At 29.9% G+C, this 14,252-nt stretch overlaps 1 pseudogene; it reads left to right on the forward strand.

Annotated features, from left to right (window-relative positions):
• The first annotated feature begins 2,025 nt into the window (after positions 1-2,025).
• Positions 2,026-12,904, forward strand: LOC139780912 (apoptosis regulatory protein Siva-like; annotated as a pseudogene).
• The last annotated feature ends 1,348 nt before the right edge of the window (positions 12,905-14,252 follow it).

A 14,252-nucleotide genomic window follows, 5' to 3' on the forward strand; every position in this document is an offset into this window, starting at 1 on the left:
ATAGTATTCGTATTACACAAATATCGAGATTAAAATAACACACAGTTTTATATGTTTATTATTTTGTTATTATTTGTGAATCTTAGCTTTCAAGCATAGATTAATCGTCTTTTAAAATGTTGTTTTCGACAATATTTAATTAGCCTACGAGAAGCTAATGAACGCTTTAATTTATATAATAAAAATGGTATACCCAGAAAAAGCATGAATTTTGTTGAAAATTATCTAAAAGTAATAGTTAAACTGGCCGGTCCTGCTTTTTGTCATTACGTCGAAGGAGTCGGACTCTGTATGTATATAACGTTACGTCATGAAAATTTTTTTGCTTTTTTATTTATGCTGTACGTTTGCATATACTTTTAGATATTGTATTTGTATTATACACAGATTAAATTTAAAGTAACACAATGTACTTACTTTATTATATTTATAAATCCTAGCTTCCAAGCGTAGACAATCTTTTAAAACGCTTTCTTTGTTAATATTTATAAACAAATGTTATAAATATTTATAAATATTAGCAAAGAAAACGTTTTAAAAGATTGTCTTATACGATTGATGATGATAATCGTAAATCGGAAGCTAGGACTATTAATAAAATAAATTGTGTACACAAACAATGTGTTACTTTAACTTCAATCTGTGAATAATACAAATATTTAATACATAAAAGTATATGCAAACGTAAAGCATATATAAAGAAGAAAAAAGTTTTCATCAGCAAAGTAAAGTCACATTTGTGTTTGACTCCTTCAATGTAACGACAAAAAGCTGGACCTGCCAGGTAAACTATTATACATTTCAATTTATTTTTAACAAAATTTTTGCTTTTTCTGGGCATACCAATTGTATTATATAAATTAATGCGTTTAACAGTTCCTCATAGACTAATTAAATATTACTGAAGACATAACGTTATACACAATCATCTATGCTTAGGAGCTAGGATTCATATATATAATGAAATAGTGAATATATAAAATTGTATTATTTTAATCTCAATATTTGCGTAATACGAATACTATTTCTAAAATAATATGTCAGAAATACATCATAAATACGAAACAAGAAATTAATTCAGAAATTTCCATCAATAACGTAACGTCACATACGGGGTAGGTGAAATCTCGGTCAAATTTAATAAAAGCAATAATTAAATTGGCCGGTCCCGATTTTTGTCATTACATTGAAGAAATTGGACCGCGTATTTGACGTTACGTTATTGATGGAAAATTCTGAATTAATTTCTTGTTTCGTATTTAGATGTATTTCTGACATATATTTTTAGACATAGTATTTGAAGTCATTAGATATGGAGATTAAAATAACACAATTCTCATATATTTATTGTTTTAATAGATTTATGAATCCTTGCTTCCAAGCATAGATAATCATTTGAAACGTTGTCTTCGATAATATTTAATTAGCCTACGAAGAGCTGATAAATGCTTTAATTTACGTAATAAAAATGATATGCCAATGAAACTTATAAATTTTATTAAAAATTATCTAAACATAATAGTTTAATCTGCCGGATCTGTTTTTTGTCGTTACATCAAAGAAATCGGACCCCATATTTGACATTATGTGATTGATAAAAACGTTTTTCTTCTTTTACATATGCTATATACCTTTGCAGAAGCTAGGATTCACAAATATATGTTTGTTAATTAAAGCATTTATCAGCTCCTTTTAGGCTAATTAAATAATATCGAAGACAACGTTTCAAATGATTATATCTATGCTTGGAAGCAAGGATTCATAAATATATTAAAACAATGTATATATGAGCATTGTGTTATTTTAATCTCCATATCTAATAACTATAAATACTATGTTTAAAAATATATGTCAGAATACATCATACATATAGAAGCAAGAAATTAATTCAGAAATTTTCATCAACGACGTAACGTCACATATAGGGTCCAATTTCTTCGATGTAATGACAAAAATCAGGACCGGCCAATTAAACTATTACTATTATTAAATCTTACCAAGATTATGAGTTTCGTGAGCATATCGTTCTCATTATATAAATTAAAGAGTTTATTATCTGTTCGTAGGCTTGTTGAAAATATGAAGAAAAGATTTTAAAAATTTGCACGAAAAATGTTGACTCTGCAAAATTGTTAGCTAGCCTACGAACAGATGATAAACGCTCCAATTTTGACAATGAGAGCGACATGTTCATGAGACGTACCTATAAAGCCCCTTGCACAATGCCAGGCAACAGGCAATAGGAACAGGGAATAGAAATCAGAAATCATGTATAAATGCAGAATAAACAGTGACACAGGCAATAGAGACACAGAGTTTCCGACACGTTGAAAATTCTGTGCCTATTGCCGGTTGCCAACCAATCATAGCATTCAAATTTTTTAGGTTGTAATTAACGATTTTTTGGTTATTTCCTGTTCCTATTGCCTATTTCCTGGCATTGTGCAAGGGGCTTAAAACTCGGTCAAATTTAATAAAGCAATAATTCAATTGCCCGGTCCTGATTTTTGTCATTACATTGAAGAAATTGGACCCCGTATGTGACGTTACGTTATTGATGGAAATTTCTGAATTAATTTCTTGTTTCGTATTTATGATGTATTTCTGACATATTATTTTAGAAATAGTATTCGTATTACGCAAATATTGAGATTAAAATAATACAATTTTATATGTTCACTATTTCATTATATATATGAATCCTAGCTCCTAAGCATAGATGATTGTGTATAACGTTATGTCTTCAGTAATATTTAATTAGTCTATGAGGAACTGTTAAACGCATTAATTTATATAATACAATTGGTATGCCCAGAAAAAGCAAAAATTTTGTTAAAAATAAATTGAAATGTATAATAGTTTACCTGGCAGGTCCAGCTTTTTGTCGTTACATTGAAGGAGTCAAACACAAATGTGACTTTACTTTGTTGATGAAAACTTTTTTCTTCTTTATATATCCTCTACGTTTGCATATACTTTTATGTATTAAATATTTGTATTATTCACAGATTGAAGTTAAAGTAACACATTGTTTGTGTACACAATTTATTTTTTTAATAGTCCTAGCTTCCAATTTACGATTATCATCATCAATCGTGTAAGACAATCTTTTAAAACGTTTTCTTTGCTAATATTTATAAATATTTATAACATTTGTTTATAAATATTAACAAAGAAAGCGTTTTAAAAGATTGTCTACGCTTGAAAGCTAGGATTTATAAATATAATAAAGTAAGTACATTGTGTTACTTTAAATTTAATCTGTGTATAATACAAATACAATATCTAAAAGTATATGCAAACGTACAGCATAAATAAAAAAGCAAAAAAATTTTTATGGCGTAACGTTATATACAGAGTCCGACTCCTTCGACGTAATGACAAAAAGCAGGACCGGCCAGTTTAACTATTACTTTTAGATAATTTTCAACAAAATTCATGCTTTTTCTGGGTATACCATTTTTATTATATAAATTAAAGCGTTCATTAGCTTCTCGCGTAGGCTAATATTGTCGAAAATATTGTCGAAAACAACATTTTAAAAGACGATTAATCTATGCTTGAAAGAGCATGCTAAGATTCACAAATAATAACGAAATAATAAACATATAAAACTGTGTGTTATTTTAATCTCGATATTTGTGTAATACGAATACGATTTCTTAAGTAATATATCAGAATTACGTCATAAATACGAAGTAAGAAATTAATTCAGAAATTTCCATTAACGACGTGACATATGGGATCCAATTTCTTCGATATAATGACAAAAATCAGGAACGGCCAATTAAATTATTACTATTATTAAATGTTGCCATGATTTATGCGTTTCATGAGCATATCGTTGTCATTATATAAATTAAACTATTCATTATCTATTCATAGGTTAGATAAAAATTTGCGAAGACAACATTTTAAAATGTTATCTTCAAATTTTTAAGTAGTCTACGAATAGGTAATGAACTCTTCAATTTATATAATAAGAAAGATATGCTCATGAGACGCATAAATCTTGGTAATATTTAATAATAGTAATAGTTCAATTGGCTGATCTCGATTTTTGTCATTACAGCGAAGAAATTGGACCCCATATGTGTCGTTACGTTGTTGATATTTCTAAATTAAGTTCATGCTTCCATATTTATGCTATATTTTTACTAAACCGGTCGGACCTAATATGTGACAAATGTCCCGATATGTATCACTACGTCTCCGAAATGGTACTGACATCTACCGATAACCGAACCATAGATATATATATATATATATATATATATATATATATATATATATATACACACAATATATATCGCTCTCTTGCACTAACTTATATAAAGTTTAACTCTGGACAAATATGTAAGAAAGGAATAGATGAAAAAAGGAATAATAGGAGTAATACAGTATTTGTTACAGATACTGCCAAATTATTAAAAATATTGAGTATTTGTTACATTTTTTATATAAACATTTTTCGATATTATAATTACAATATTGTTTACTTTAATTACTTTTTATTATTAATATATTCTTTTATTTTCCATTTTGCACATATAAAACTATAAAAATATTTTATACTTTCTATTTGTTGATCACATGAGATATAAATACCATTTAAACTTAAATAAAAGCAGTAAATTAAAAAGATTTTAATTGTTAAACCTTTATATATATATATATATGTAGGTCCGGAAGTATGTTCCGGGACTTTTATTGTTTATATCGGTATATTCCGGGACATTTGGCAGTTTCCAGGACTGTCCTGGAAAAAATTCATGTCCTACGGCAATTTTCGGGACAGTTTTTTGAATCTGATTACATATATATGCGTATATTCCAGGACTGTACATTTCAAAAAACGTAAACAGTCCCGGAACATACCTCTGGACCTACATATATATATATATATATATATATATATATTGTATAATATATTAATATAGTTTTAGTTACTAAACTTCTATTGACTAATTTTTAGATTATATGCAAGACAATTTAACTATCCATTTAATGATATGCTATTCCGAAAGACTAACAGTTATATTGATATCATATGTGCTTTATATGTTATAAGAATCAGTTCTATTAATACCACACGTATAATTAGATGTGTAAAATTACGGTATAAAAAGATATAATAGAAAAATTACATATTTATATCTCTAATATGAAATTTATGATTATTTGAAAAGTTATTTCAGCATCTATTCGATTTTTCTACTATCCAATATATTGCATATATTCAAATAATATTGCTGTACCACTGATGCATTTATAACTAGTTTGTAATCGATAATTTACGCATATGTACGCGTTATTGCAATATTAATTGCATATATATATATATATTCCTATCAAACATGTGACTCTATTCATATAACATGGCATAATTAAACACATTCAATGGTGCTGCTTATTAAAACTTGTAACACTTAGAAATTACTTTATTTAGAGGATGATCACAGGAACTATATTTTGTTTATTAATTTTAATACATTTATTTTGTTCTCTTTCAAAATTATCGGTTTTTTCTCTCAGTTATTGTTTTATGTTTTTATTTTCAGCTAAAACAGCCTCAGTTTAGAGCTTTCTTGTAATATCATCCGCATATTGCAAACGTACGTAACTACGATTATAAAAGAAGTTAATGAGAACTGATCTTACAAATAAATACTATTAAGAGTGTACGATTAAACAATTGTCATATGTGATAATTTTTTGCAATTCTATGATACATAGAAGATTATTCCTTGAAATAATTTTCCAGTGATGTGTTTACGTAACTATATATAAGTCAACCGAAAAATTGTCTTTTTTTGGTTAACATTTAAACAATGAAAAATATTACTTTTTTGTTGTCGAAGGAAATATATTTGGTTTTGGTATAATATATTAGTTGTATAATTTTTATACGAGTACATTCTCGTATGCAAACTAAATTAATTAATAAATGCACAATAAATATAATAATAAAGAAGCGTCCAGAATTAAACTTATCCTAATCTGTTGTAACTGACCCATTTTAAGGCAACGGATGTATAGAATGCTGTGTACTTATATGTAAGATCTTTATATTGTTGACAAATTTCATACGTTTATCCAGATATATAGTATGTATATTTAATAAGTTACCATACATCCGTTACCTCAATAAATATATTAATTCATCACTCACCGACACCGATGCGCAATAGCGGAATTATATCTGCCACGTAGCTACGTTGATTCTGTAACATATAAATATAAAATTTATATTAAAATGGTGTTTAAAAAACTCAATGTTTTAAAACATAATTCCTATGGTATCAAACCTTTTATTTATCATTCAATTAGATATTTATTTAAATAATTATTTTCCTAAAATAATCTTTACAATAATGAGCTTTTATAAAACTTCAAATTACCACTTTCTTTCTAATTATTATTTCTAAATTATTGTGAAATAAAGCGATTCAATAATAAACAGGAAAAAAGTTGCTTTTACACAAATAAATAATATTTACCGCAAAGTTGTTCCGCTGGCGCCCGATGCCTCTCTCAGGCCTCCTCCTCCTCTCAGGCTGTCCTCTCGGGTTGTCAGCTCCCTCGATGCGACACTTTCCGCGTCGTTATCTTCTGCAACATATAAATAAATGATTTGATATTAAATAATTCTTACGCATCAAACTTCTTATTCATCATTTAATTACACTTTTATTTAAATAATTATACATTTTCAGAAAAATATCTTTACAAAAATAAATTCTTATAAAATTTTAAATTACTTATTTTTTTCTAATTATTATTTCAAAATCATGATGAAATAAAACGACTCAAGTATAAGCAAAAATTAATATTACTTTTACACAAAATAAAAAGTAATATTTACCACAATGTTGTTTCGCTGGCACTCCCGAAAATGCGACGCAACGAACCGTTTATACAATCGGCGGCGATTGTGTTTAGTTGCCCTGTTGTTCGGTAAAAGCGGAATTGCCTGTAAAAGATAAGATTACGCGTACGTTTAGGTCGGTACTCTACTTTGAGATAAATAGAGATACGCGTAGTAAGTATACGCGAGAATAAAAATATGCGAGAATAATGCTACAGTTGAAAGCGGATGAAGTACGCGTCGCGTGTGATTAATTTCGAGAGTATAATATCGTGCAAGGTATGGCAAAGCCGCACGATTATTATATTCTTGTGATTACTGGTAATCACGTTTAATTGTAATCAATGTTTCTTTTTTTTTTAAGAAACAGATGTGAGTGCCATAAAGAAATAGCAATGCGGAAAGAAGAGAAGAGTCGAAGCCGAAGAAGCGGCCAGATGTAACAGATCGCGAGGTGAGTATTTCATAATCTATTTTATTAATTGTTATCTGATGAAAATAATTATTTATTTGCGTAGTATATCGTTTTCAGATCACTGTATAGTGTATAATATAATAGTGTATTGAATGTTTAATACGTTGTCTAATAAATAAAATATTTGTTAGATTATATTTTGAGATTTTTTTAATATTTAATAAATTATTTATGACATGATTAATATTAACAAATATACAGGGTGTCCTATTTTAATCGATTGCTCCCAAAAACTTTTTTATTTGTGATTCTAGAAAGAAATGCTTTAGACGAAAGTTGTTTGAAGGGGGTCATATGATTCCAATGTCGTGCCATACATGTTATCTTCAAGAAATTTTAAAGGAGATTAATTTTTTAAATGGAACTTAATTTTTTCCTTAAAATAATAGTTATAGATCTCGTCGAGACGTTTTTAAAACACTATAATAAAGTTCTTCTTCGTTAAGGATTTCCTGAGATATTTTTAATTTTGTCATATTTTTAATATATATATGAAATATCTCGTAAAGTAATAATTCACTTTTCGATGACTTTACCTTGATACTTTTATACGTAGAATAATAAAAAAAACCAATTGTTGTAAAAAAAAACAGAAAAAATAATTTTAAAAAATTTGTTTCGTTGTGTAAAAGCATTCAATTGTGTAAAATTGCAAATGTAAAAATTAATTTTATTGCTTGCTTTCATTATTTTATGTACAAAAGTATCCAGGTAAAGTAATCAAAAAGTGAATACTTTAAGAGATATTTCATATTTTATATTAAAAAACATTATGACAAAATTTAAAATATCTCAGAAAATCTTTAACGAAAGACAGCTTTATTATAGTGTTTTGAAAACGTCTCGACGAGATCTATAACTTTTATCTCAAGGAAAAAATCAAGTTTTATTTAAGAAATTAGTCGCCTCTAAAATTTCTTGAAAACAATGATATCTACAACATAACTTACGTAAGAATCATGTTCCCTTCAAACCAAACAACTTTCGTCCGAAGCATTTCTTTCTTAAATTACAAATAAAAAAGTTTTTGAGGATGATCGATTAAAATGGACACCCTTTATATAAAATATTTCTAAATAATTAAAATTTATAATAATTTAAATTATATAAGGATTAGATTTTATTTCTTATCAAATTTTATGCAAGTTGATATCTAAATAAAGAAGCATTTTTATTAAGATATTATTCGTAGTTCGTACATTAGTTGAAATTATGAATAAAATGATACTTGCATGCAAAAGTTATTCTTCCATTTTTATTTTAGGTATGTGTTTCTTTTAATCTGTTCTCCAAATATGCGCTCAAAATTAAATATTTCATAATTTGATGCAAGCAAGCAATATGTGTCTATAAACATCTTTTGAATATATGTATATAAAATAGAAGCATTACCTTTCTTATAAAAACAAGGAATTTATATTTATTTTAGACATAATTATTTTTATTTAAATATTTTTTTATGTTACAGATTAATCTTGTACATATCTTTTCTGTTGTGAGATACGAGTAAAAAAGGGTTCAGATGGGAGAACCCGTGAGGAGGCTAAGGAGGCCTAGGAAAAATATCGAGTGCTGTTGTAATAACTTTGTGGTGAGCATTATTGCTTACTTGCATAAAATTGGTCGTTTTATTTTGGTGATAAATAAGGTTTTTTGTTACTCACCGATTGATAGTGGAGTGTAAAAATGTCAGCTACGTATTATCAGCTATGATGGTTCTGTAACATAAATATAAGGTTTAATTAGGTTATTTGTAATTAACGTACAAATATAAGGTTCACAAATTAAAACGGAGCTCAAAATAATTAATAAAAATAACATATTGAATCTTTTAACTTAAAAGTATGTCAAAGAGTAAAGTTTTTCTTTCATAGACAATAAATTTCAGACAATAGAAAAAAATATTTATATTTAGAGTTATATCTTACAATTAATAAAGATAAATAATTATATAGATATAAAAAAAGGATTATGGAAATAATTGATTCTTGGTTACATTAAAGTTGCTGAAATAAATGAAAAAAGAATAAGAAAGAAAGTTGCATTGAAAATAAAATATTGACATTTTAAAAATATGAAGCTTTTCTACAGATTTATTTTTTACAAAAGAATTAGTACAATATATTTATATATGTAAAATAAAAATAAAGACTATTCTCTTATAGAGAAAAGGATAGGTATTAAATGAGTTAGGCGTGTGTTTCCTTTATATTTATAAATACTTTTTGAATGTGTGTATAAATAGAAGCATTATCTCTCTTATAAAAACAAGGAATACATATTTTAATAATACTGTATATTCATCTGATATATAATATTGCATCAGATTTATTATATATATAAGATACAATATTATATATAATTGAACTAATTTTTACTTCTATAAAACGCCAATTTATACACAATATTTTATAGTCTATCCATGTAATCAATATGGACAAACTGGCTTTATAACAAATAAAATAAAATAATGTGATGTGAGATCATATAAATTATTCGTTGCAGAACAGAGGAATTTTTTAAAAATAATTATCATTGTTTATATTAATTTTCCTGTTAATAAAACGCCGCGATGTCACTTTCGCGATTATCCGCGCGACGCGCCTTCGGCCGTACAAGTATCGCGAAATACATATTTTTTAGAAATATCTACACCCGAGCGCTGAATCGATACTACTCGATAAATACTGCAGTAAATAATGCATGCATAGATTAATAAAGGTTACACTTACCAATTAAACAACTCTCGCGACGCCACTCGTTCCGCAGCCGATCCGTCTCGTGCCCGTCGCGATCTGGAAATGAAAGGGTAGCGTAATTAACATGGGCAACATGACGGAGACGCTTCGTCTCCCGCGCGATCAACTTCTCGCACCGAAAATCTCGCCGCGGCGTCACTACGCATCCCGCTCTTTTAACTTCATGCTCGCCTTTTAGTGATTGCCACTATTTACATTCTAACGAATAAGCGTATTAATGCTCTTGGTAAATATCCGCGATATTAGTGACAGATGGAAAATACGATCGCTCGCGATTGTCCGCGCGACGCGCCTGCGACCAAACAAGTACCGCGAAATACTTATTTTTGAGAAATATCGTTACACGTTACACCCGAGCGCTGAATCGATACTACGCGATAGGTGCTGCGTTAAATAATTCGTGCAAGATTAATAATGCTTACTCTTACCAATTAAACAACTCCCGCGACGCCACTCGTTCCGGAGCCGGTCCTTTCGTCGCGTCCGTTGCGATCTGGAAATGAAGGAGAACGTCTGACACGTCATCAATATGGCGGAGACCCGTCATCCCCCGCGCGCGAAACTTCTCGCGCCAAACCGAGCCAAGGCCCAAGAGTGCCGTGGCGTCGCTACTCACCCCGCTCTCACAACTTCGCGATCACGAATTTTCCGAATTTCGAAAACCGAATACTATACGCTCGCTTATGATCACGATCGTTTTTTTGCATTCTAGCGAATAGGCGTACTAATAGTTTTGACAAATATCCGCGATATTCGCGACATTGGAAAATACGACGCGATTTCGTCACTTTCGCGATTGCCAGCGCGATGCGCTTTCGACCGAATGCGTATATTTGCAAATCGTTGTTAATATCCGAGCGCTGAATCTATCCTACGCGATAGGTGCTGCGTTAAATAATGCATGCAAGACAAAATAAAGCTTACTCTTACCAATTAAACAACTCGCGACGCGCCACTCGTTCGGGGACCGATCCGCTCCGTGTCCGCCCGCCGCGCCGTCGCGTCGCGTTTGCGCATTCTGGAAAAATGGAAGGTGACGTCATCAATATGGCGGAGGTGCTTGATCTTCCGCGCAGATAATTTGAAATTTCTCGCGCGCGTTCTAATGAATAGGCGTATTAATATTCTGGAATAGATATCCGCGACATTTGCGACATTCAAATAGACGATTGTATTCTTATATCTATATTCCGCTCTCAGGTTTCTCTCTGTTTACAATTTATAGCGGAGACTTGAATTCGATTTAGTGGAGACTCGAACCCGATTTAGCGGAGACTCGAACCCTATTGATGGATATTTATCAATCGATTGACAGCGACCAGCGACCAGCGACCAGCGACGGCAGCGACTCTCAGCGACTCTGCGTCAACCTGCATTGGCATTAACCTGTCTCTTTACGTGTGTGACAGGTGACAGTGTCATGTTGTTATTTTAATCATTTAACGCCAAGTTTGGAAAATGCTAAAACGTGCCTGTCCCTTCGAAAGCGACCTGTTGCCGCAGTTGAAAGTGCACGTGGGAGAGAAACAGATGAATAACGGCGTATCCAGAGAGCGACCAGCGGATGAGGGATGTCTACGGTGAGTACCTATTTAGCTCGCTTTGCAAAATAATTCGTACGCTCTCTTTTGAATCTTAACACCTGACTCCGCATACGTTTCCAGATAGGACCCTGAGTTTGCTTAAGGCAGGCGCGAAGGCACTCGCCCATAAGTTGAACACGTCCGCACAAATGGATTCTACAGATCTACCTTCCCCTCAACGTCCTTGTCGAATTTACAATCACCTTGTAAATTCAGATCTACGTCCAATCGGTCCAATCTGAAGCAGATGCTGTTGACCGATAAATTGCAGCTGAAAACTAGCGACAAACTTGTCAATGTAGGTTGTGGGACTGCCGTTGGCACTTGAACCGTCTTGGACGGCTTTGTGACTATTTGTTTTTTCTTCCAGGATGTCCAGGTAGACCTTTGCGGATGTGGCCGATTGATAGATCGATCTACGGTGAGCGCGTGTTATTATTGCGATCAGGCGCTGTGTCTCACCTGTCAGGCTGTGTGTGCCAAATGCACAGAATTGTTCTGTCAGAACTGCTCTGTACCTGTGTAAGTTGTTAGCCATATGTACCTTTGTAAAAGCTTCATCTATACTATTTGTAACTGTATGAGTTGTTCTGTTTCAGATATAACTGCGACGAGCAAATTATGTGTCTTAATTATGCTATCGATAGCTGTCAAAGAAGTGTTTTTATGCGAAGGTTCCTTTTATGAAAATTGATATCTGTAATTTTACTACTGTTTTACTATTCTATCGTGATTTTATGTACATATAAATTATATATCGTTATCGAGAATATTAAAAACCTGAAGAATCTTAGTAATTATAAATTATCTTGTATAAACAATATTATATAGAATATTTTAATAACTGTATATAATTTTTACTTATTAATATTTAAACGCTATTTTATATGTAAGAAGGAATTGGTTACAAATATGTTTTAAATAATATTGTACAAGAGAGGTTACAAAATGAAAAAAATTAAGCACAAATCCATGCTAAAAAATTTTGTATATGTATATACATACGCATTGTCTCGTATCTTAAATATTAGACGTACATTGTGGTGTCTCACAAGTATTTGAAAGAAAATATAAATAGTAATATAAAAATTTCTTAAATTACGTTTAAAAGTAACACCGTTATTCGCATCTCTTTTTATTTAATGCAAGTTACCATTGCAGCGCTTAAGATTTCTGATATTTCATGTATAATTTATAATAAATATATCTTAACAGATCATGATTTTCGTTTCTTTTACTTTCAATCGTTGCAATTCAGAAAAATAAAATGTATAATTTAAAAATGATTGAGTGCGATAAACTTTAAAGATTTTTAAAATTTTTCCAAAATCTCGTGATTTTTAGTTTTATACATTTTATATAAAATAGTTTTGTATTTTATGTTTGTTTTAAAATCTGTAAAATAAAAAAGGACATACATAATGTCTTATAATATATAAAAGGTATATAAAATATTGCATGTATTTTTAAAAATGTATGAAACATAATTTTTTCCATTTACTATTTGAATTAAGTACATCTGCATGTAATAAGATAAAACTATTGATAAAACTTGTATCTATTAATTGCAATAAAAAGAAGTACTGCTATCCTGTTATGAAAACATTCACAGTCAGGTAGATCGATCGATATTATTTATACATCTTAATATATAAAGTTTATAAAAATATAACAATCAATTCGTTTGAACATGAATATCACCTAAATCGATTCACGAAGTCTTGTATGAATTATTGGTATTACTTTCGCGATGCAGCTTATTTTTAATGTGACAAGTGAAAATCGCTTTATATTGTAATAGAGTTGTTAGTTGACTATTTTTATACAATTTCTTCTGTTAGCTCCATTATAAAGTAATATTAAAATTATTGGTAACGTTCGATTCATTTGCTGCAAAGTCAACAGAATTAAAATGCTTGTCAGACAGTCTGCTTATGCAAGATTCATACGGAAGTTATGTCCATAGAGTTCTTCGCGTTTTTACGATAATTCGAAAAATCCACGGCTAAATCGATCAGTTTCATCTGCTTCTCCACCTCGAGTTTTGACTTTCCAAATATTCTGCAAATAGATTTCGTGATGCACAGACATGTTAATTTTTATATTAGCTAATTTGTAGCTATCCAAATGGCTGTATGCAACAAAGATTATATATAGCATATTAGTACGTTATATTAGTTCCATATTAGTTTTATAAATGCACTTCAGCAAATGATGTATGTGTTATATTTTCTCGATGATGATGTAATGTGTTAACAGATAGCATGAATAAAAATATGATTTTCTCATGCATTTTCATGTATTGTCTCATGTACAGTCAAATTCATAATAGGTACATTACATTCAACAAATATTTTTTATTACATCCAACAAATAAGTTCTTTAAATATTCCACAGCAACGACACATGTCATTCATTTCTTAGACAATTTTACTCATTAATTATTTAATTTCACATTCGGTATCATTATAAAGAATTAATATAAAGATAAATTCAATTAGATAATACATTTCTCTCGCAGATAAGAATATTCTTGTTCTCAGTCTTATATTCAATTGTAAGTAACA

Source organism: Temnothorax nylanderi, unplaced genomic scaffold (genome assembly GCF_030848795.1).
Source record: "Temnothorax nylanderi isolate EJ_2023f unplaced genomic scaffold, tnyl_v1.0 TNYL_tig0305_pilon, whole genome shotgun sequence".
Taxonomy (NCBI): domain Eukaryota; kingdom Metazoa; phylum Arthropoda; class Insecta; order Hymenoptera; family Formicidae; genus Temnothorax; species Temnothorax nylanderi.